At 34.3% G+C, this 26,387-nt stretch overlaps 1 non-coding gene across 1 annotated transcript; it reads left to right on the top strand.

Moving 5' to 3' along the window:
* The first annotated feature begins 23,224 nt into the window (after positions 1–23,224).
* LOC120120751 lies at positions 23,225–23,331 on the top strand. The gene has a single exon (XR_005515928.1). It is a non-coding gene; the product is annotated as a small nucleolar RNA R71 (small nucleolar RNA).
* Positions 23,332–26,387: the final 3,056 nt, after the last annotated feature.

Genomic DNA, 26,387 nt, shown 5'->3' with positions numbered 1-26,387 from the left:
TATCGATACTTCTTCAATCACTATCGATATTGTTCATTAGATTCTATAATATCCTTCAATTTTAGCCTTATAATATTGGTACTGTTCTTTCAGTATCGATACCATACCCAGATTTCACTTAATTAAATTCGATTTTTTCTCAAAACTTACTTAAATCTTTTACCCTTAACTCTATTCAAGCCCTTAAACTCAATAACATTTATCCCACTCAACTTGTATCCATTAATCCTCTTTTAACATCCCATAATTCTCAATAAAATACTTTAAGCTAAAAATCATACCCATCAATCAAACACCTTAATTAGATCATTGATAAGTCAAATATAGCATTATAAATCCAAATACTAATCAATCTCATTAAATCCCTTAAAACCCCATTTTACTAATTCATCCTTAATTCACCAATCTCTTAGTTTCTATTATTCTTAAAGAATCCTTAAGTTTCTATACCACCCATGAACCAAACACCAACTCAAAAATATAGGTAACAATCAACTTCACAGTCTCTTACCTTAGCATGAGAGTCACGGTAGAAGAAAAAAGAAGAGAAGATATCCCAAAGCTTTCAGATTTTTCTTTCATCTCTCTCCAAACCCACATGCTTAAAATAACTTTAAAATGAATTTTAAATTAATTTCCTTCTAAAAGACCATAATACCCTTCTATTTTTCAAACATTGATAACAAGTCCTAATAATTTTTTTCAAAATCAGTCCTTTAACTTTTCAATTTATTCCAATTAAACTACAAAATTTTAAATTCTTGCATTTTAGTCACTGACTCGATGTTTGGGGTATTACAAATCTCACCCCTTAAAAAAATTCATCCTTGATTTTTTATTATACAAAGAGATGATGAAATTGTCTTCTCATTTCCTCTTTACGTTCCCATGTCGTCTCTTCAACTTCGTGATTTCTCAAGAGAACTTTAACTAATGGAATCATGTTGTTCCTTAGCTGTTTGACTTCATATGCTAAAATCTGCACTGGTTCTTTCTCATAGGTTAGGTCAGATTGAACTTCTATTTCTTCCGTGCTATGATGTGCAAAGGATCTGATCGATATCTTCTAAGCATTGATACATGAAAAACATTGTGGATCTTTTCCATTTCTGGTGGCAATGCTAACTGATAAGCCCCATGTCCAACTCTTTTTAAGACTCATAGGGTCCAATGAATCTAGGACTGAGTTTTCTTTTGCGTCCAAAATGGAGAATCTTCTTCCAAGGCGATACTTTGAGAAACACTTTATTACACACCTGGAATTCAATTTCCTTTCTCTTTAAATCAGCGTAGGACTTCTGTCGACCTGCAACTATCTTAAGATTATCTTGAATAATCTTCACTTTTTCTTCGACTTCTTTTATCAGATTTATCCCTACTAAGTCTTGATATTTTAATTCAAACCAATTTAATGGTGTTTGATATTTTCTTCCATATAAAGCTTCGTAGGGCGCCATCTTGATACTCGATTAATAACTATTGTTATAAACAAACTTTACGAGCGGCATATATTTCTCCCACGATCCATGGAAATAAATAACACATGCTCTTAACATATCTTCCAGAACCTGAATTGTCTGCTTCGATTGACCATCAATCTGTGGGTGAAAAGCCGTGCTAAAGTTCAATCGGGTACCCAATGCTCCATGTAAAGACTTCCAAAATCTCGAAGTGAACCTTGGATCTTTGTCAGATACTATTGAAACTGACACTCCATGAAGTCGAAGTATCTCCTTGATGTATAGTTCTGCATACTTATCCATTGAAAAATTAGTTCAAACAGGAATAAAGTGCACGTTCTTTGTCAATCGGTCAACAATTACCCAAATTGAGTCCTTTTTGTTTGGTGTCAAAGGTAATACAGTTATGAATCTATCGTAACTCTTTCCCATTTCTATTGAGGAATATAGATCAATTGTAATAATCTTGAAGGCACTTGATGTTCAACTTTCACTTGTTGGCATGTTAGACACTTTGCAACAAACTCTGTTATAGCTCTTTTCATGCCTGATCACAATATCTCCCTTTTAAATCTTGATACATCTTATTTCCTCCTGGATACATAGTCAACGGATTACAATATGCTTTAAAAAGTATATATCTTTTCAATTCTTCATCATTTGGAACACAAACTCGGTCTCTATAGTATAAGCATCCATTTGACTTTACTTCAAAATCCTCGATTCCAACTTTTTTCCACTTGTTCTATTCTTGCTAAACACTTATCATCCCTCCTTTGTGATTCCTTTATTCACTCCAGAAATAGCGGTCTTAGCTTTAATTCAGCCATCAAAGCACCATTGTCCTTTAACGCAAGTTGGGCATCTAACATACGTAAAGTTACAAAAGTCTTTCAGATAAGTGCATCAGCTACTACGTTATCTTTCCCGGGGTAATAATCTATGATTACATCATAGTCTTTAAGTAGCTCGATCCATCTTCTTTGTCTCAGATTAAGCTCATTTTGGGTCAGCAAGCACTTCAAACTTTTGTGATACGTAAAAATGTAACAACGCTCACCATATAAATAGTAGCGTTATATCTTCAGTGCAAACACCACTACTGCTAACTCAAGATCATGCGTCGGATAATTATTCTCATGTGGCTTAAGTTGTCTCGAGGCATAGGCTACTACTTTTCCATCTTGCATTAAAACACATCCCAAACTATTATGGGAAGCATCACTATCGATAGTATAATCCTTGCCCGATTTTGGTTGTACTAGCACTGGATCTTCCATTAGCACCATCTTTAAGGATTAAAAACTCTCTTGGAATTTATTCAACCAAATGAATGGCTCATCTTTTCTTAATAGCTTTGTTAATGGGGAGGAAATCATCGAAAAGTCCTTAACAAACCTCCGATAATATATAGCCAATCCCAAGAAACTCCATACTTCAGAGACATTTCTTTGAATTTCCCAATCTATAATAGCCTTAATCTTTTGAGGATCCACCTGAATCCTCTCCGCAGATATCACATGTCGAAGGAATGCCACTTCGGTTAACCAAAAATTCACACTTAGACAATTTAGCATAAATCTTCTTGTCTCGTAGTGTTTGAAGAATCACTTTAAGATTGGCGTCATACTCCTTATTTGTCTTTGAATACACCAAGATGTCATTAATGAAGAAAACAACAAATTGATCGAGGTATGGTTGAAATACTATATTCATGAGGTCCATAAATACTGCAGGTACATTGGTTAATCCAAACGGCATTACCACAAACTCATAATGACCATATCGAGTCCTAAAAGCAATTTTGGAATGTCATTTTCTTGTATCTTCATCTAATGATAGCCCGAGCGAAAATCAATCTTGGAAAACACCGAAGCTCCCTTCAGTTGATCAAATAAATCGTCGATTCTTAGGAGAGGATACTTGTTCTTTATTGTCACCTTGTTGAGCTGTGATAATCAATATAGAGACACATAGAACTATATTTCTTCTTTACAAATAGCACTGGAGCACCCCAAGGTGACACACTAGGTATGATGAATCCTTTATCCAATAGATCTTGCAATTGAGACTTTAACTCACTCAGTTCCTCTGGGGCCATTTTGTAAGGATCCATCGAAATTGGTGTTGTTCCCAGCATAACCTTAATTTGAAACTCAACCTTTCTATCTAGAGGTAATCCAGGTAACTTAGCTGGAAATACATCTGGAAATTCTCGGACTGTCGGAATGTCCTCCACTACACTCTCCTCTCCTTGGCTCGAGTATCGATCATATTGGCGATGAAAGCTTGACATCCTTGTAACATTAGCTTCTTGGCCGACATTATCGATATCACATTAGCTAATGGATTAAATCTTTCACTGTGCACAATTACTTCTGATCCATAAGAACTTCTCAAAACTACTTGCTTCAATCGATAATTAATATTGGCATGGTAACGATACAACTAATATATTCCCAAAATAACTTCAAACTCGTCAAAGGGTAATTCCATTAGAATAGCAGAGAATTCAATTCCCTGAATCCTTATAGAACACCATCGACACAATTGATTCACCCGAGCACTATGCCCTAATGGGTTAGTCACGATCACATTATTACTTCTAGCTTCTAAAATTGAATTTTTAATTCTCTCACATATTTACTACTAATATAAGAATAAGTTGATCATAGGTGAATCAAAACCAAAACAAGTTTATCAACTAACTGAAAAGTACCTGCAATGATATCCGAATCATCACGATCTTCATTAGTCTTAAGGTTGTAGACTCGAACAGTTGAGCACATTTAAGGTTGACTAGCCGATTTAGATTGATTTCTTCCTCTACCTTATCCTCTACCTCTCAGAGGTATAGTAGCAGATCTCTTAGATTGTGCAGGCTCTCTGGTCATCAATGGGTAGTCCCGGATAAAATGTCTCATCTCCCCACATATGGAGCATGATCCGGAGACCATTCGACATATGCCACTATAATGTTTGCCATAATGCTGACATTGACTTGGCCTTCTAGCTCCTAATTCAGTAAATTGAGTATGCTTAACTTTCACCTAATTTGATCCTCTACCTGAGGATGGAGCTGATTCTGATCTAAATTGAGGTCGAACCTTAGCTTTTCTTCGATTATGATGCACTCGACGAGGCACCTGCTCTCTTGTTCCACTGAGTCTTCTTCTCCCCACATCTTTCATTCTAAGCTCGTTCTAAGGCTTTAGCTCTATTTAGCACCTCTGGAAATGTGGTAAGGTTCAGCGCTAACAACAACTCTTTCAATCTAGGGCGTAAACCCTTTACGAACCAATCACAAGAGTCTTTTTCCGTAGGGACCAATTCAACTGCAAATATACTCAATTTATTAAACTCGCACTCATACACATTACGATTCCCTTGCTTCAAATTCATTAATTCTTGTTTTAATTGTCTGATGAACTAATCACCAATATACTTGTTCTTGAACTCATCCATAAATAACGACCATGTTACTTGGTCCCTAGGAACTAATACATGCATCACAAGGCTCACATCAACGGAAGAAGTAATAACTCTTCCAAGTGATCCACTCGTCCAAGCCTTGGAAAAGAAGACCATAACAGTAGCATATTTACGACGACTTTTTGAATGGTATCCTGATCTTATTTGGTTAACATGTCTTCTGAAGATACAACCGTCTGTCTCTTATATTTCCAGCGGTTCTTTAATTGCATCAATCTGATATCAAGAACGCAAGATATGGCCATTTTACTGAAGATGGTGCATGCATGAAATCCTATACGAGATTAATACGTGATTTTGTAAATATTACGAATTTTTAATATTTATATTGATTATTTGTAATATAAGTTTATATAGGATGATGCATTATCTTTTAGGATTAGATTTATTATTTTTTAGGAATTAAGGAATAGTTAAAACATTAATTTTAGTTTTTATTATTTTATTAGGAACTAGAGTTAAGACATGTTTAGTTTATTATTATTTTATTCATTAGTTATTTAGGACCTTTAGAACTCAACCCTTAAATAAATAAGCCTTCATTCAACATTGTAAATCATATTTCTTTGATTAATAATACAACGAGAGTTCGTTTTTGCAAGTGCTGATTGCCTTGTGCCTTCGAAGCTTCTTCTCCTTGAGTTCTTTCAAGTTCTTGTGAGGGAGATTAATCTTCACAGTCCAATTTGCCTTTTCATCGTGAATAGGAGGGTTGGTTAGAGACATATTATTGTGTTTGCATTTTCATTGCGACTAGGAGGGCTCGATAGGACATTATCCATTGATTTTCCACATATCCATCCGCACCATCCATCATATTTACCGTTCACCTTCATAAGGGAGATCTTTTTGATTTCTTGGTTATCTTATTTTATTTTCAATTTCTTTATATTTTGTTTATCTTGTTCTAATCTTGTTCTTACCTTGTTTCTAGCACTTAAAAGAAACTCTAAAAGACCTTAATTGCTACCGCCACTTTCCCTATTCATCCTCCTTTGTTCTTCATCGAGTCTAGAGCTTTCTAGGTTTGATTCTTCAAAAGAGCAATGTTCATTAACCCACCACTGCTTCCCTATCAATTGGTATAATATTTGGGCCGATTCTTGGAAAGAAGCAAGCAATCTTGCTTGTTCTAGCACAAAAAACCGTAAAGGTACCCCAACAGAGCTAGTTCACAAAAGATTCATCATTTCAGGTTCTTTTTATTTAATTTTAATTTCGATTCAAATCATTCTTGTTAGTTTTATATTTTTTTTCAAAAAAAAAAATGAAAAAAAACAAAAATGGCAAAAAAAGATAAAATTTCAAAAAAAAGTAAACAAAGAAATTTAGGGATGATTTTATCCAGATCTCATATTCATTCTAAGATTAATCTTCAGTCTAAATTTTACCCCAATCGGAGTTCATTAGAGCCTTCAAATACATCATTCAAGTTTGATCGGCAAATTAGATCTAGAATTTTGTTGAATTTCTTGAAAATTATACAGGAGCAATTTCGTGGTGAAAACTTCCAAATTGAAACTTAATATATTCAAGATAATTAAAAAAAATCATAATTTTTTGGAGATCAAGAATACCTTTGAACAAAGCAATCAAGAAAAACAGATTGTTTGAGGATTCACCGTTCAACAGAGTCTACTGGATACTAGTGAAGGTATTTGGTTCTAAAATTTCACAATCAATTTCTTGATGCATCGAAATACATTCAAGAAATTTCCAAAATTTTTGGACACCGGTAACCCCCTGAAAAACGTTGCTCAAGTTGATCCAGCGTTTTCTAGGTTTCTGGGTTGCTTCTTTTTTTTTCTTTGACTCTTAGGGTGTGTTTGGTTCATAGAATGTAAGATTATCAGTGGGAATAAAAGATAACCAGGGAATAGGATTACTGGGAATATTGTATTTTGTGTTCGGTTGGTTTAGCAAGAATGTAAGATTACCGTGTTTGGTTAAAGGAATAAAAGATTATTGGAATGTATATTTGACCAAATTGTCCTTATTATATATTTGTATAATATTACAAGTCGAAAAATATTTATATATTTTCTTTAAAAAAATTAAATTCATAAAATTTATATAATTTTTTTACAAAATTAAAAATATAAAAAAGGTTTAATTAAAGGTTAAAATTTTATTTTAACCCCTGAACTTCATATAAAATTTTAATTATATATTTTTTTGTAAATTTAAAATAGTTTAAAGATAAATTTGTAATTTAACCTTTGTAGAATTTTTATTATTCAATGACAGAAGAAGGATATTTTTGAAAAGAAAAAAAATTAAGGGCATTTTAGTCCAAAACGCCAGTAATGTTACAATACCTAAGGGAAAGGAGGTAATGACATCCCGATAATATAACCCAAAATCCACTATTGGTAATAAAACATTACCAAGAATGACATTCATGGCTAAACCAAATGGGGGAATATGGATTCCATTCCCGGGGGAATCCCACATTCCCCTATCCAAACAGCCCCTTAGTGCTTTAGGTTCTTTTTTCCCCTTTTATTGTTCTTTTGCATTATCTAACACATTATCTTTCTTGTGTTAGTAGGACTAAAGAGTTTGCATACTTTTTCCTTTTTTGCATTCTCGTTCTCTTGGAGTCTAACCTTTGTTTGGCCTCTTAGAGCTTTTAAGTTTTTCTTATCGCCTTTGCTAGTAATCAAACTCCGATACGAACTGTGGAAGACTGATTGGTAAAGTGAGTTTTAAAGAGTACAAGATCGGCTTACTTGCCTCTCGTTGTGTTACTTTCTTGGAGTGACTTGTGAGGTTTCTTGTTTTGTTGAATTTTCTTTCTTTTATTTTTATTTTACTTTAACATTTTCTTTTGAGTGTTATGATTTCAGGATGGGCGACAATAACAACAAGACACTTAGGACTATCTTAGCCGCACTTGCCCGACTCACGACGTAGGTTGAAAGATTTGATGAAATCGTGAGACAACGATAAGAATCACAACTAGAGCTACCAAACCAGAATCCAAGACCAAATAATGCTGAATTTTTAGTACCCAGGCGAGAACAACCACCTTTCCAAGCACCCGAACTCTTTGTAAAATAAAAGTTCACGATCTCATCTTTCAAAGGAGACAATGATCCGGACAGGTACATCGATTGGGAAGGAAAAGTTAATTTCATGATCTCATACCATGACTGGCCCCAAGATAAACAAGTTCCCATCATCACCATACAATTCGAAGGATATACTCGAACTTGGTGGATGCAAACAAGGAAAAAGATCGAGAACTTCCAAATTCAAGCAATCACTTCTTGGACTTACCTCAAACAAACCATGACCTACCGACACATTATACCCGAGAAGTTAAACTATGACTGCACCGACTTCGACAAGGTAGAAGTTCAGTTGAAGACTACTACAAGGAGATGCAGTGCTTACTCAGTAGGGCTAACATAACCGAAAAAGAAGAAGTCACCGTGTCAAGATTCGTCGTTAGCTTAAACTCAAACATCACTAATCTTCTTGACCTCCATGGGTACGAATACCTTGAAGATACACTAATGAAAGCAATGACAATCGAAGTACAAATTCAAAGGAGATTCCAATTCAGAGACCATTACCAAGGTACTTCATCCTCTTACCATGGTAATCCTTCAAATCCTTCCTCATCTTCTACTCCATCTTCTCTAAAGCCAAAAGATGACAAACCTGACAAGGAGAAAGAACGACCAGCAAAGAATGAAACACTTTCAACCCCTAAAGATCAAATGATAATTTGTGATGAGGTAGGGAAAGTAAAAAAAGAAAACGATGAGAAAGTGGCAAAAGCAAAAGAGGTCACTAGTTACAAAAGCCAAAAGAATAATGACCCATGGGAGGTGAGTGAACCTAATTGTGAGAAGAAAAGAGTGACTCAAAATCTATGTATGAGCACAAAAGAATTTAAAGAAAACCTTCTTTACATGATGGGTACCTATTCAAGGAAGAAAGGTTGTGTATTCCATAAGGTTCATTTCGAGAAGTGTTGGTACGAGAAGCACATGAAGGAGGACTCATGGGGCATTTTAGAATCGGTAAGACATTGGAAATCTTGAAAGAGCATCTCTATTGGCCTAAGATGAAAAGGGATGTTGAAAGGGTTTGTGATAGATGCATCGTTTGTAAAAAGGCTAAGTCAAAGGTCATGCCTCATTGACTTTACACACCTCTTCCCATTCCTATAGCACCATGGGTTGATATTTCCATGGATTTTGTGATGGGTCTGCCAAAAACAAGAAATGTGCGAGATTCTATATTTGTGGTGGTTGATCGGTTCTCCAAAATGGCCCATTTTATACCATGCCACAAAATCGATGATGCAACCCATGTGGCTAATCTATTCTTCAAAGAAGTTGTTAGATTACACGGCATACCAAGGACCATTGTTTCTGATCGAGATTTTAAGTTCCTTAGCCATTTTTGGAGGACATTATGGAACAAACTTGGAACTAAATTGTTGTTTTCAACAACCTGTCACCCCCAAACTGATGGGAAAACGGAGGTAGTCAATAGAGTACTATCAACATTGTTGAGAGCCATCATTAAGAAAAATATAAAGACTTGGGAAGACTGCCTACCGCATGTTGAATTTGCTTACAATCGGTCAGTACATTCAGCCACAAAAACTTCACCGTTCGAGGTAGTGTATGGATTCAATCCCTTAACTCCTTTGGACCTTCTCCCTCTACCCCAAGAACAAATGGTTAACAAGGATAGCAAGAACAAGGCTGATTTCATAAAGAAATTACATGAACAAGTTCGGCACAATATTGAGAGAAGAACAAAACAGTATGAGCAACAAGACAATAAGGGACGTAAACCACTCCATTTGGAAGTTGGAGATTGAGCATGGGTGCATTTGCGAAAAGAAAGGTTTCCTGCTAAAAGGAAATCTAAGCTTTTACCAAGAGGACACGGTCCCTTTCAAATCATTGAGAAAATTAATGACAATGCATACAAGTTGGATCTTCCCGGAGAATACAATGTAAGTGCCACCTTCAATATAGCAGATCTATCTCCAATCAAGGATGATGATAATTTGGGGAAAAATCGCATAAAAGAAGGGGGGATGATGTGAGCACACCAACACCATCTTCAAAGGATATGGAAGTAATGCCACATGGACCAATAACTCGATCAAGAGCCAAACTATTCAGGGAAGCTCTTACTACCAAATGCATTAAAACCGTTGAATCATTTAAGAATGCATCCCCAAACAATAGATTATATAATATGTTTTATGTTGACATATAATATAATCTATGTACCACATATTTATACATTTATACATTATACTACTTAGCTTATAAAAGTTTTCTTTTGTAGGTACATGTTCGGCCACATGTTGGGAGCTGATTTCAAGCTAGCATGAGAGTCAATGAGCTAGGAAAACTTCCATAAGATGACTCGGGAGATCATGAAGAACAAATGATGAAAAGTTGTCAGCTAACCTCCGAGCTCATAGCTCACTTGAGCTGGACTTTTGAGCTAACTAGAAACTTCTTTTCAGCTGGAGAGTTGCACCATCATCTTCACCACACAGAGCACTACAAATATGGTCTAGGTCGAATTTTGTGAATTCGTACCTTTTCGCGAAGAGTTGCCAATCCAAGAAGTGCCCTTTCACAAGGAGTTGTCCTATGACTTATACACATGTCCTTCATCTATGGCCAGCTCAACTTCAACTCAAACTCATGGGAAGTAGCTCAAATGATGAAAGGTTGCCTCACACAAATGTGACCTTTCATAGTTAGTTGCTGCCCCATTGATGCCATGTCACCTAGATGCAAGTTTGATGCCAAGTCACGCCTAAGTTGCTGCTCAAATTCACACCAAGAAGAAGCCACACCATAAGCCCCTTGCCGCCCATGTGAGTGCCTCATGAACAGCCCACACATGTGCCATGCATGTGGATGAAATGGGCGCCAAAATGAAGAGGCTTCTAACTATTCGGCCAAAGTATCATCTTGTTTCAAATTGGCGCCAAGATGAAGAGACAAGGGAACCATTCATCCAAAGACATCTCCCCTCATCGAAGCATCATTTATTTTTGTTTTAAGACATGTACTTTGCCGAAAAGACATATATCTATTCGGCCAAGCCTTTACAAACCTATAAATAGGGTTTGGCATTCATTTGTAAAGAGGACCCTTTGATCAATTAAAAACGCTTTGTGAGATATTTCTCTCTTCAAGTTCTTTTTATAACTATATCGATTAAGCAAGTTTTCTAAAGTTTGTGGCGTCATTTCTTCCCTTGATACTTCTTGTTCCTAGTTCTTATAACTAGAGGGTCAAAGTCCTTACTACCATCCCTTATAAGACTTATAAGAAACAAGTCTTTTCTTCCTATAGCATTGGTTCCTTCTTAGTGTTATAAGATATAATCTGTCCATCACCATTATCACGCCTATATCATCACCATATTCCATCACCATATCACGCCTATATTATCACCAACTTCTAAATTTCCATTTCTTCATCTTTGAATTATCCTTCATCCTCAACAAGGCATTTGTCCATCACCACCATTGGAGGTTGAATTCATCAATTCTTGAAGGATTCTTCTATCATACTTCCGCAGCCATCTTCGATAACATTTCTATCCATTTCATTTCATTTTCTTATCATTTCCTTTCTTCTTTCATATTCTATTTTAATCATTTCTTTCTTTAATTTTTGTAGATTACTTCCAATTCAACGTGTAGAATTTGGTGTCTCTCCTAGATCGGGAAATAACAAGGTTGCCAACTTCTCCATTATTGAAGAAGCCTGCTTAACCTTACATCAAGGGATGGTAAACAAGGACTTTGACCCACTATCTATAAAGAGATAGGAACAAGAAGTATCATGGTGACATAGATAGGGGTAACGCCACAAGCATAAGCTTGATAAGTCGATAAAGTTCACTTAAGAACTAAAGAGAGAAACTCTCACAAATATTTGAATAAACAAAGTCAGTTGGTTCTTCTTTGAGTCTTCTTTGAGATACTACTTTTCATATTCATCTCCATCACCTTTATTCTACTTCCATTACCATACTTTATCATTTCCTTTAAACATATCACCAACTTATATATATATTTTCCGCTGCCATATTTATCTTTCCATTTCATTACTTCCATTTAACTATTTTTTTAGCTTTCTTGTTTGTACATGATCCTTGTTGCTTTCCTAGATCGAAACAATCAAAGGTACAACCTTGACTTCACCATCCATCCAAGTGAGGCTAGGTTGAACTATATCATTTAGGTAGAGTTATCCCTGAATACTTGTATTCACTCATGCTATTCGAGACTATCTTTCCTACTTAGTATTCACTAAACGTACCAGACTTTCCTTAGTAGCGGAGTGTCCTAGAGCTAAAAGATTGTTGTGAGCAATTTATTCAGCTAGAGCCAGTTGGGTACCTCTAGCAATTCACACAGAACATAGAAATAATTTTTTTTGGTTTGTTTTTATTTTTTTTCATTTTTTGAACATTCAGGATAACTAAATATTCTCCAAAGTACCCATATGTGAACCAAGCACGACATTTGGTAAATAGGTATATCATCATAAGAATCCTTAAAGAAATCCTAATTTATCCCTAAGTCATAAGCTTCTCGATATTATATTGCTATCGTCAATTATCTCATCATAGGTAAATGTAAACTCTCGACAATTTTTTGCTTATCTAAATGTTGTAGCAAGCCAAATGTCATGGAAAACTTGAATGAACAACACAAATCATGAACATGACGAATGAACATAATAATGAACAACACACCCAAAACCTGATATGTGCATTACCCTTAATGCATGTAAAAAATAAAAAAATATAACACTGGATAAGGGACAACAATACTCTCTGAATGTTGTTGAAGATGTTATGCAACAATAACTGTGTGGATGTATTATTAACCCTGCAACAATGACAGTCTTGAATGCAAGAAGATTTTGGACAATAAAAGTTGCTTGTAACTCCAACTGATGTTGTGAAACAAATACAACATGTGATTAATGATGGTGCGACGATCAATGTGGGAACCTAACCTAAAAAATATCAAGAAAAGAAAAATTGTTAAATAAAACTAAAAAAAATATAACCTAATGTCATAAATAACTTATTGAAAGCATAAAAAAAATGATTTCATATAGTGAAATGGAGATTTGTGGTAACTTCTCCTGGGTCCCAGTAAAAATATATCCCCTTTTGCTTGATGAAGGTTGCTGTGACATTATTGTATTACTAGTTCCTTTGCTTTTGTGAGATTAAAACATTGTTCGGAGCTGAACTCTAGCTTGCTGGAATCAGTCATGAAACATAGTTCTTCATTATCACCATAGAGATGATGTGGCTTCACGAGTTGAATCTCCGGAGAAGGGATTTCATTGTAAGAGCCTAATTATTGGTAAAATGATAGAGCTTAAGTGCAAGTGTACACCAATACCCAAGTAATAAGTTGTATCTCAAAGAGCTACAAGTATCAAATCCACAGAGAGCAAAGTGTTCTTTATTAAGGTTTTAAGTATTAATAAATTGATGGGTATGAAATAGAAGTTAAGTGAAGGAGATAAAAATCAAAATAAGAAACACTAGGTCATGCTACAACAGTACAGAGAGAATTAAATCAACTATCAAATTAAAGGGATGATAATATGAACATCATACTTTAAGTAAATAGAGCACACTAAATCTATGTGATTAGCAATAATTAAAACCCTTTGAACTACTTTAATCTCTTTCATTAATTAAAGGTTCAAAGTATTAATAAAGCCAATCAATTGGATGAATGCTTTTCAACGCACACATTGCTACTTAGCAATAGCAATGCTATCAAAAGTGCAAAACAAATCAACCAAATCAATTTCTAGAAAGTAATTGAAATACCATACATTTAATTACTAGTATTTATACTAATAATCATGAAGCAACAAGAACATAAACATAGAAGCAAAATAAACATATAATATTCAATCCAAATTATCATCCACAATGTTTATAAAACATCTAAATCACTCAATAGAAGGCTTCAAATGGTGATATGTTGACTGCCGATGCTACTCAACAAGCTTTCCTTGTGTTGCAGTAATCCCTGGCAGAGGGATTAAACTTCCATGGTGTACAAAGGATTAGCGTGGAAAATGGGAACTTTTTAATAGCTTCTAATTTTCACACTTTTCAAGATAGCAAAGTACTTCTATTTATAGTTTTGAGGAAATTTTCATCCTCCAATGAAATGATTCCACGTTTCAGGTGGTTTTCAGTCCATTGATAGTTGCCTAAGCCAGATCTCCCATCCAGAAAGTTCTCCTAACCGTCTAGAGATCCATCGATCGTTGTAGTATCCACTTAATATTTCCTGCAATGTTACAACATCAGTGTAACAGTTTTACAACAACAAAAATCAAATTCAGCCCTAGGCAACCCACAAAGTCCTCAATGTGCAAAATTTTTAAAATTAAACAAATATGATTCTAGAATACTTTTAAAAATGCTCAAGTTCAAACTAAACCTAGGTGGAAAAGGCTACTAAAGATAACTTTTTTGGAGAGTTATCAGAGCCTTGCAAGACCTTCCTTGATGCCTTGGTTGTTGTATTTTTCTGCACCATTGTAGCATTTTTAGTTTTCGTAAGATGCTCATGTTTTGGCTTTGTACTTAACATCAGTGGTGTTGAACTACTGTTGATGCTAGGATCAATGTAGAAGTATTGGTTTCCCTCTGGCTCATTTGAGTCTTTTGTTGTCACAACAATGTTAAAGAGTTCTTCAAAGCTCTCACATTCATCTAATTGATCTTGTACTATTTTTTTGACGATGTTAAAAAGATGACATTCATCATCTTCATCGCATTGTAGCGGGCCGAACATATTAAATGTAATTTGTTGGTCATTGAGGCGCAATGTGAGTTCTTCCTTTTCAACATCAATCAATGTTCATCCAATAGCAAGGATGGTCTTCCTAGTATTATGGATACCTTTTTTCAGCTTCACAGTCCAAGACAATGAGATACACTGGATAGATAAATTTATCCACTCGCATTAGCATATTGTCAATCTTACCTTTGAGATAGATAGTGTATCGGTTGACAAATTTAAGTGTAATTACTATGGATTGTGCTTTACCAATCCCAAGTTTCTTGACAATAGACAATGACAATAAGTTAATGCTGGAACCCATGTTACATAAAGTTGTACCTATGTATTGATTGCCAATAGTGCAAGGAATAGTAAAACTCCCTGGATCTTTTAACTTTTAGGGTAATTTGCTCGTTACAATGGTGCTACAACCTTCAATGAGTGCAACGGTCTCAAAATCACCAATCCTAAGTTTCTTGGAAATCACTTCCTTAATAAACTTAACGTAGTTTGGCATTTACTCCAACGCTTCCAGTGATGGTATGTTAACACACAATTTCCACAACACATCAATGAATTTTTTGAATGCCAACCCTCCTTATTTTTTCTAGAATTGTTGGGGAAATAGAGGTGGAGGTCTTGGATTCTGCTATATTGGCAATGCTGGTGGCATCACATGTGACATTGTTGTCAGCATTGCTGGAGGCATTGTGTTGAACTAATATTTGAATTTGATATAACATTATTTTTAAACGTTTTAAGTTGTTAAAATTTACATTTCACAATTTTCTAAATAATTTGTCATTAACGATTTTAAAGCATTTTTAAATGTGAAAAGTAATCACAAGTGTTATTGAGTAAATTTATATTTTATAAACATTGTTATAAAGCTCAAAACATATAGTTTTTTACCAAAACCACTGCCAGGCTTGTCACCATCTGTCCAGTCTCGAGACCAAAATTCTAGAGGACTTTTTGGTATCGTTACAATTGCCTCAACCTCGATACTGATGGGTAGGTATCGATACTGATTCAAATTGTATCGATATGGATAGTTCAATGAATATTTTTTTTACTATTGGAAGGCTCGGTCTCGAGACTAACTTCTTGGTATCGATACCAAATGTGCAGGTGAACTTTAAATGCTCAAAATTAAAGAATCCAAAAGCTCTATTAAATACCCAATGGCTACAAATGGATAGATTGATGTTAGAAGACATAAAAGGGACCAAGATTCAAATGTAGAGTAACAAGAAAATAAATTACAAGAACAAAGCAACATCAATAATGTTTTAGAGAAAAAATTGTCAAATCTTTTGTAACACAATCTAGAGATACATTCTTAAATTTACTAAAGTGTGATTTTTGGTTAGTTTTTAATTTTTGAAAACATATTTTCCTTTGTGAGGTTTTTTCTTTTGTTTTCTAAATTTGTAATTTCTCTTTGGGAGAGTGTGTATTCAACATTTTGGAGTATAAGCCTTGAAGTGTTTGTAAGGTTACACCTTGATCTTAAAGGTTTACAAATCTAGTGGATTTGAGAAATCCTTAGTGTTGATAGCTAAGGTAGTGGATGTAGAATTGGTTTAGAATTCAAACCACTCTAAATTATTGTGCAAAGTTTTTATTTTCGATTGCTTCCACCACAAAATTTTTAACGGCCAATTCACCTTATCTTGGCCATTTTTGGTTGATTGATAAAGCTAATAATTGGCATCAGAGTTGGTCTTATCGATGGTTTAAAAACCTTTATAAGGTCCTTGGAGAGATCTATCAACTTATTCAATCAACCGATAAAGGTGGCTTTAACCTCTGACTCCTACTACATTGAAGATTATCAACCGATCAACAAGCCATCTTATTTTAATGGATCAAATTATGCCTATTGGAAAAATAAGATGGTGCTCTTCATTCAAGCAAGTGATCTAGAGGCTTGGGAATCTATAAGGAAAGGTCAGTCTACTCTAACCAATGAGATGAAAGATTAGAGTGAAAAAGAGAAGAAGAATTTCCAACAAAATGTCAAGGCCATGCATATTCTATTTTGTGTATTAGGCCCGGATGAATACGGAGGAGTCTCCTCTTGTTCAAATGCCAAGGAGATTTGGGACAAGCTACAAGTCACTCATGAAGGAACCAATGAAGTAATGGAAACAAAAATTGGTATTTTCAACCAAAGCTATGAAAATTTCAAGATGAAACTAGATGAAGATATCAAAGCTATGATATATATATTTTTCGTGGTTGTCAATGGTCTCAAGGGATATGTAGAGATCATCCCTAATTAAAAACGTATGGGGAATATGATTTATTCTATTATAAAATCTTAGCAATTGAAGAAGACGACAATTATAGAAGCAAAGAACCTAAAGTCTCTCACTCATGATGAGCTTATTGGTTCCGTGCTCACTCATGAGTTGATGATAAAAGAAGAGGATTAAGAATAAGAAAGGAAAGAGAAGAAAATAAAGGAGGTTGGCATCGCTATCAAGTCCACCAATAAAGATAAATAAGATTCAAGTGAAGAGGTGGATGAAGAAGATGATTTGATGAGCTTATTGGTTCCTTGCTCACTTGTGAGTTGATAGTAAAAGAAGACGAGCAAGAAAAAAGAAGAAGAAGATAAATGATATTGGCATCGCTATCAAGTCCACTAATAAGATAAAGAAGATTCAAGTGAAGAGGTGGATGAAAAAGATGAAGAGATGGCCAAGCTCTTCAAAAGATTCACAAGCTTCACGTCTTTCAAACAAAGTGAAGTGAAACATGAATCGAGCAAGAAAAAGGGCCCCCCGGTGTGATATGAATGCCAAAGAACGTGACATGTCAAATAAGAATGTCCTCTTCTAAAGAAGAATGAATCAAGCTAGAAGAAGGCTTTTGTTTCTACTTGGAGTGATGAGGACATCACCTATGATGAAGAAGATAAAGTAGCCAACCTTTGCCTTATGGCCATCCAAGAAGATTCAAAGGTATCTTCTAACTCAAATGAATTAAATTCATATTATTTTGATGAGTTACAAGATGTTTACGATGAATTAATTTTGGAATTTGAGACCATGAATTCCAAATACAAGAAAATCATTTCTAATTTAAAAAAATGATTCTCTTTTGAAAATTAAATTAGACTTTGAGAGCAAAAAGAAATTTTGAAAAAGGATTTATAGCTTTAAAAATTTAAATTGAAAATTTTCAAAAAGAAATTTTTATTTGAAAATTAAGCTTGATAGCCTAATAAAAGAGAAAATTAATTTCTCACAATTCATCAAAGTCAATAATGGCAAAATGTTCATATTGACATTATCAAGGTAATAATTCTAATAATTGTCCTATAAAGAAAATAAAATCTTATAAAACAAGACAAGTATGGGTTCCCAAGGGAACTAGAGGCATTGAAACTAACAATCAAGGACCCAAAGTAAATTGGGTACCAAAAATCAAGTAAATGTCTCTTGTAGTTTTGTTGGAGCAATAGTGAGCAATGTCAAGTTATTTGAAACTATAGACACACTAAGGAATAACACTTGAAGAAAGAGATGCCTAACAAATCGACCTTTATTCAAGTGGAGGTTAACCCATTCACCATTTTTTTACTAGAATAATTGTTTTAAGTTTGTCCTTCAAGTGTTCGGTTAAATTACCCGACGAATTTTTCTAATCCTAAAACACTTTGTTTTATCCCAAATGCCTCCTAGAACTTCCAACAAGTTTCCTAGGACTAGTGTGTCCACCCATCAAGGTCAATACTCTAACTATGGAAACTTTGAAAATGCTTGCTCTAGGGACAATGATCTCTACGTGTTCAATAGCCTTTATAAAACTAAACCTATTTGTTCTTAACGTACCATTGACCTTAATTTTCTTATGTCATGGGATTATCAATTCCTTATCTTTGAAACCTTCGTCTTGTAGGGTTGGTTAGAATTGTTTAGCATTCTTCCCAAGGTTCATCCAAACCTTTTTTTGTTTTCTTCTCTAATGCTATTCTTGTCCATACCAAAGGTAATGAGGATAAAGTTTATGGGATTGAGTTATATCTCATGGGTAAAACTTTCACTCGTAGTCCTTCCTCCATTGCATCTTACATAAATATCATTGAAAATGATGATGACACATTCAAAGAAAATTTTTATGTTCAAATGGAGAGATTCCCAAATGATAGCCGAACCTCTCTTGATTTCCCAGATCGTCTCTTGCTACTCCTCATCAGTTGGTTCTTTCGCACCTCTGGTGGTAAAGCTAACCATATATGCTCTTGCGACTATTAGTGGTTTTATCATATCAAGAATAACATCCATCCAAACTTTGCCAAGATCATATTCTTAGATCTTGTTAATGTTATCCTTAAAGGGGTCAATTATACTAAAATGCTTCCCTATAATTGTATTCTTAGCTATATCTTTAGGGACAAACTTAAAGTGTCTACCGCTCTTGACCCGCCTATTCCCCTCGTTAGTGTCATCGGTCTCAAATAGGCTCACAAGGACATTTGAGATTTCGATGACAATTTCGGTGAGTGGCATCCTTATAGAAGACAAATCTTTGATGACATCAAGGAGGAAGAGAATGAAATGGAAGAGCCATCGGTGCCCCCACTTCAAGAGGATATATCGATGAAGACCTTGTACGATCACGTGATTCAAGGACTCAGGAACATAATGCTTTCTTGGATGCGCTTGAGAATGCCGTTCGCTCGATACGTCATCATTTGTTCCCTCTCTCTCCTTCGCCACTGCATCGAAAGATTAACATTATTATTATTTTCTTTAGGACTTTTACATTTTGAATTTAACTTATGCACTTTATGACCTAATTTGGAACTTTATGTTATTTTATTTTTGATACTTTCTTATTTTGGTACATTATGGGTTTGAACTATTGTTGATGTTGATCTTATGTATATAAACTTGTTTATTTTTTGTTAAACATAATTTGACTTTTTCTTTATGTTGAATATTTGAGTTCCCTATTACACTAACATATTTTATTTTTTGAAGCTTAATTTGATTTTGTTATAACAAAGAGGGGGAGAAATATGTATAAGTGTAAAATTAGCAATTTTCTAGCCAAAAATTATTTTCTTAGGGGGGAGATTTTTTTTAACAAAATATTATAAATCAAATTTAAAGCAAATATTCACAAAAGGTTTTGTTATATAAAAAATGGGGAGATTGTTAAACTAACATTTGATTTTAATATAACATTATTTTTAAATGTTTTAAGTTGTTAAAATTTTAAGTTCACAATTTTATAAATAAATTTCATAAACAATTTTAAAGATTTTTTAAGTGTGAAAAATAATTACAATTGTTATCGAGTAATTTTACATTTTACAAACATTGTTTTAATGCTCAAAACACTTAATTTTTGCCAAAATCACTACCAGTCTCGATACCAAAATTCCAGAGGATTTTTTGGTATCGATACCATGGCCTCAGTCTCAAGACCGATAGGTGGGTATCAATACTGATTCAAATAATATCGATATTGATGGTTCAATGACTATATTTTTTAGCATTGGAAGGCTCGGTCTCGAGACGAACTTGTTGATATCGATACCAAATGTGTTGATGAGCATTAAATGCTCAAAGTTATAGAATATAACAGATTTATTCAATCCCTAACCGCTCCAAATGGCTCATTTGATGTTAAAAGACATAAAAGGGACCAAGATTCAAATGAAGAACAACAAGAAAGTAAATTGCAAGATCAAACCAACATTAATAGTAATTTAGAGAAACCCTTTGTAACACTTTGCTCAAGTGTGTTTTTGGTGAGTGTTTAATTTGTGCAAACAAATTTACCTTTGTAAGGTTTTTTTCTTTTGTTTGCTAAATTTGTAATTTCATTTTGGGAGAGTGTGTACTTAAAGTTTTGGGGTATAAATCTTAAAGTGTTTGTAAGTGATGTAGGGTAAAGTACCCTTTGATTGTGGATCTAGTGAATAAGAAAGTGTCTGCAAGAAGATTGACACAAATGAAGGGCTTGTTAGTTGATGTACATGTGAAATGGTGGGCTGTTTATGGAATATGAAAATAGAGATGGCTATGGAAGTATTTGGGGTGTGGTGATGGGCTTATGAAAGAAATGAATAGGTTAAGATAATATCTTGAACAACTAAGGTAGAAATTGGGCTATATGAAACCTAAAACCAATCCTTATAAGTTGAACAAGGGGTGGTAGTGAAGGATTTTGACCACTTTGGTATATGAAACCAAATTCACCAAAAGTATTAATGGAAAGGGGTTAATGCCGCAAGATCTTAAGGCCTTAATAAGTCGATAAAAGTTCAAAGAACTTAAGAAAAAGGAAAGCCTCACATAGTATATTGATAGTGATGGGATTGAGGCCTTACAAGAGCCAAGGAATTGGCTATTTATAGTTTTTCATGGGGCATGGCCGAATAACAAGGTAATGGTTCCGCTAGGTTGCATCCCTTTGAAGTTACATGATTATTCAATTGAAAACCAATGTCCCTAGGCCTAATGGAGATGTTGGTCATCTAGAAGAGCAATTTAAATCCTTGTGTTGGTTTAAAATAGCTTGTGGAATGAGGGTGCTTCTCCTTTTCCAAATAGAGGTGATGGTTCAACCTTGGTGAATTAAAATGAGTGGTGGAGAAGGCTTGGACAAATGGCGATGTTCCCTTTCATCTTTGGCACCTCATTTGAATTCAAAAGGGAATTGAAACATGCTTGTTTAATGAAAACACATGTTCCTAGCTCTGATGTGCTTCTCCACACCTTTCCTTATAGTGCTTCGGCTACATGTTGTTTATTTGGTTAGGTGCATGCTTGGAGGTGACTTAGGTAACTAGCTTGGCTAGTAAGCTAGCTAGGACCTTAGGTAGCTAGCTAGGTAATGTGGGTAGCTAGATACGTACATAGTGTCACTTTATCTACCTTCAACTTCCTCAGGTCCGTATCTCAGGTATTGTAGTCCTTATCTGCCCTCCAGCTAATGTTAGCTACACTTTAGCTCCCTTAGCTAAGCCTCGGCTGCTTTCCACTTTCTTGGAGCTTTCTTGAGCTTGTTTGACCTGGCATGTATTATGTGATCTTCCTAGAGCTTAGTATATTGTGTCCTTATGTCCTAAGTACCTATAAAAGGGTATTAAATCAACGTGTGAAGCTGTGTAAACTTAGGAAAACATTATAAATGATTAATACAACCTTTAATGAGCTAAGTATATGCTCAAAAATGTCATGTATGCATAGGATAAGCTAGGAATGAAGGTTAATGCATGAAATATGTTAAGTAAAGACATGTGTTCAATCCCTAGTCTTCTAAATGTATGATATTATATAGTTTTTCCCTTGTGATTAGAAATTCTTCAAAAGAAATAAAAGCTTGCTTGCATTTAAGTGCTATGACTTCCCTGGATTGCTTAACTTGAGATCTTGTGATTGGTCCTTATGGTATAACTTCTAGATCATAAGTAGGTGTGCTCACATCATCCCCTTTTTTAAAGTGATTGCCTTCAAATAATCACTTTCTTCATAAAGGGTAAGGTGTGATACATTGAATGTTGTACTCATAACATAGTCTCCTGGTAGGTCCACCTTATAAGCGTTGTCATTAATCTTTGCAATGATTTGGAATGGACCATCACCTCTAGGCATGAGTTTGGACTTCCTTTAGTTAAGGAATAATTTTTTTTGGAAATGAACTCATACCCAATCTCCACTTTTAAAAGTCACTTTCTTTCGTCATTTGTTGGCTTGTTGTTCATGTTGTCTTGTTCGTTTCTCAATTTTATCTCGAACTTGTTTGTGAAGCTTCTTGATAAAGTATACCTTTTCCTTTCCATCCTTGCTGATCATACCTCGATAAACTTGCTGGTTTTACGTTGTTGCTATGGTATTGCCTGATAATGTGACTGATGATGTTGAGCATTGCCTACTGCAGAGTATACTATTGATGTGAATAATGCTATTGTGTATTCCCAAAAATGGATTGCAATGATACATTGGGGTTGTCATGATTCTAGAAATTTGGATTATAAATGCTCTCATATATGTTAGCATTTTCATTCCTGTTATAATTTCTCAAAAAGTACACAAACTAGGGGTTTTGTGGATATTCCTCAAAGTTATAGTTAATACCACAATAAATACAAGAATTAATTGATGTTGATTTAATTTTATACATACCTCCAGGTTTATGTAACTTTTTCATTATTTCAGTCAATATTATCACCTCTGTAGTCAATCTGTCAAGAGCATCGTTGTCCACTACTGTAGTAACATGTTTATCCGACATAATCCCTGTAGTGGGGTATTAGAAGTCATTGTTGGAAATCCTATCCAAGATTTCATAAGCTTTATTGTAGGACTTGTCCAACAATGTTCCATTCACATAAGCATCTACAACTATCCTTGTTTGTATGTTAAGTCCATTGTAGAATATCTCCATTTGAGTCTAATGCTAGAAATCATGCATTGGGCATTTCCGCAACAAGTCTTTAAATCGGTCTCAAGCTTCATACAAGTTTTCATCCTCTAATTACTTGAAGGATGTGATGTCGTTTCTCAATCTTGCATTCATGTTGAGAGAGTTTAATTGCAGCAAGAACTTTTGGGCAAGTTCATTCCACAATGCTATAGCACTGGGTGGTAGCGAATTAAACCAAGCCTTGGCTTTGTCACGAAGTGAGTATGGGAACAACTTTAGCTTTAAGGCCTCCTCAGGCACTCCTTGTTGTATGAATGAATCACACACTTCCATAAATGTTCTCAAGTATGCTCTAGGATCCTTAATGTACATCCCACTATATTTCCCCATTGATTGTAACATTTGGAACATCATCAGCTTCTAATCAAAGTGGCCAACATGGATAGTCGACCGAACAATGCCATGATTTAAATAATCTAAAATGTGCACAACGTCCTTTCAAATTGACATATTTCTGTCATCAATGTTGAGGTTGTAGTCACTCATTTTCGTCCGTTTTTTTTAGTATATATATATATAAGATATAGTATATAGTTTTTTTTATAAAATTTAGAAAACATATATATAATATATAGTTTTTGAAAATATTTTAAAAATATGTATATAATATACAATTTTTGAAAATATTATGAATATATATATAATATATAGTTTTTGAAAACATTTTGAAAATCTATATAATATTTAATTTTTGAAAAAAAATTTAAAACATTTTCATGTATTATATTTTATTATTTATTTATTTTTCTTTTATTTATTTATTTTGGTCCAAATAGGTTCAAGTTCAACAATCCAAGAGGCCCAGCAAGGAACCCAACCAGGAGGGCAAGCCTTACCCAACAAACCGACCTGGCCAGGAGCCCAGCACACCAACCCAACCTGAGTTTGTTTAACCTAGCGAATTAGGGTTTCCAATTCAAGCAAAAACACCACACAATCCTGAGCCATTGGATCTGTAGCTAATCCAATGACCCAAAACAGAGACCGGTCTTAAGTTTTTCAACGGCCCTCAACCGCCGTGGAGTTCGACCAATTCGAAGAAACCATTCCCTAGTGGAAACAAAATTTTCCAGCAACAACAACAATCAACCCAACAATTTTATTTAATAGGATTCAAACACATATATTTCTATCCTAATGAAACACAAAAACCGAATGTAAAATAAGGGACTCCTAATGTTAGAAATCCCTGCAAAAAAATGAAACAAAAAACAGAGGATCGAAGAAAAAAACACTTGTAAACTTCGAAAAGAAAATAAATAAATAAGGCACTCTCTTTCTTTTTCGGTTCATTTGCATGTGGTTGTTTAGGCTTGTTTTGTTGTTTTTTATTAAAAAAGGAAAAAAACTGAGGATCTAAGAAAAAATAGATATTTTTCGAAAGATTTTTTTAGATCTAGTTCTCTGTTAGGCTCTTTTGTGAAAGCTAATCGGAGAGTTGGATAGAGGGGAACAAGAGCTTTCTATTGGTGTAAAAAAGGTTTGGTTTTTCTGCTGATAAATGGCGACCAGTGTTAGTCCACAGCGACCGGCGAAGCGGCGCACGGTCGGAATCTAGGTTTGCATGAACCTCTTCGAAGTGTTCTTCATAAAATAAAGAACATGATGAACATGTTCAGAGAAAACAAAAAATGGGGTTTTGATCCATTTTGAGGGGGTGGAAAATGAATTTAGTTTGTTATTTATGGCTTTATAGCCAACCTGAAACCCGATCGTATTCATCATAGGATCCGCGTGTTTTAGTTGGGTAGGGGCTAATTACCAAACTGGTCCCTGATTTCTTTTTAAAACTTGTTTTGCGCCTTAAATTCGATTTTAATTCTGATTTTTCTTTTAAATTCACCCTCACTATATTTTATTTTTCAATTTGGTTTTGTCTTTATTTATTTCATGTTTTATTTAATTATATTTAAAAGACTACTACACTTAATGAGTCATTAATTCAATAATAATCGTTCTTTTATTTTTCTTTTTTTATTATCTCTTTTTTATTTTAATTTTAGTAATTTTTATCTTTGTTTAATTTTGTAATTGAATTTTTTTGACTTTTTCTTTACATTATTTTTTATTACTTTGTGTTTTCAATATGTGTGATTTGTTTTTTTTTTAAATTTCCGTTATGTTAATTTTATTTCCTGGTATGTATATATTTCTTTTTTATGTTTTGTTTAAAGTATTATAATTTAACTTTTGTTTTTTTGATCAATTCAATACCTTTTATTTTACAAATCTAACGTTTTATTGACCTTTTAAGAGTACTTTTTAATCAATCGGAGATAAGTAATTTGGATCGGATTTTTACTTTTTATTTTAACTTGCAATTTTTTTAATTAAGACAACTGAAAATTAAATTAGTACCGAAAGGGCAGTACAAGGGTGTAAATCCTTCCTTGACTGTAACCGACTCCCGAATCCGACATATTTTTGGTAAGACGTAGATTAGGTAAGAAAATAAATTGAGGTATCCGATCAACCTAGTTTTTATTTTTAAAAATAAATTATCGATGGCGGCTCTAACCCATTTATTCAAATCGGAAGCCCAATTCCGGTCCCATTTTGAAAGACGACTGCGACAGCTTGGCGACTCTGCTGGGGAAGGGTAAGTGAGTCAGGATAAGACTAATTTTCGGTTGTCTTCTTAAGTGAAAATTGTAAGTTTAAATTTTCATGTAATTTTTGGATCCTTATTACTTACTTTGATTATTTTTCAATTAAATAGTTGTACTGACATTTTTTAATGGTTTCAGATTATTAAACATTTTCATCTCAGGCTCTATACCCGAGCTCTAAACCTTTTCTTAAGTGGAGGTGAAAGCGACACCTTCGTGGGAATTTATTCTCTGTATGGGCCTAACAAGTAACCTTCAGGATTCATATACCTTATGTCTTCGTATGAATTTATTCTCCGTATGGACATAAGGGAATGTATTCTCTCGAGTTTAACTTGGTCCATATAAGCTTGTAATGGGCTTAGGACTGAGGGTCTGGCAAGCCCAAGGGGGCACCAGCAAAGAGAACTCGGGTACCTTTTTTAGAACCTAAACCGGGAGAGTACAGGGAATTAGGATTTTTTACTTTTATCATACAGTTTATCATTTTTTTTACTTTTTATATCTTACTAACTGATTTTTCTTTCATGC

Source organism: Hibiscus syriacus, unplaced genomic scaffold (genome assembly GCF_006381635.1).
Source record: "Hibiscus syriacus cultivar Baekdansim isolate YM2019G1 unplaced genomic scaffold, ASM638163v2 tig00110346_pilon, whole genome shotgun sequence".
NCBI classification, from domain to species: Eukaryota; Viridiplantae; Streptophyta; class Magnoliopsida; order Malvales; family Malvaceae; genus Hibiscus; species Hibiscus syriacus.
The sequence above is the reverse complement of the archived record's forward strand: the minus strand, read 5'-3'. Positions and strand labels throughout refer to the sequence as shown.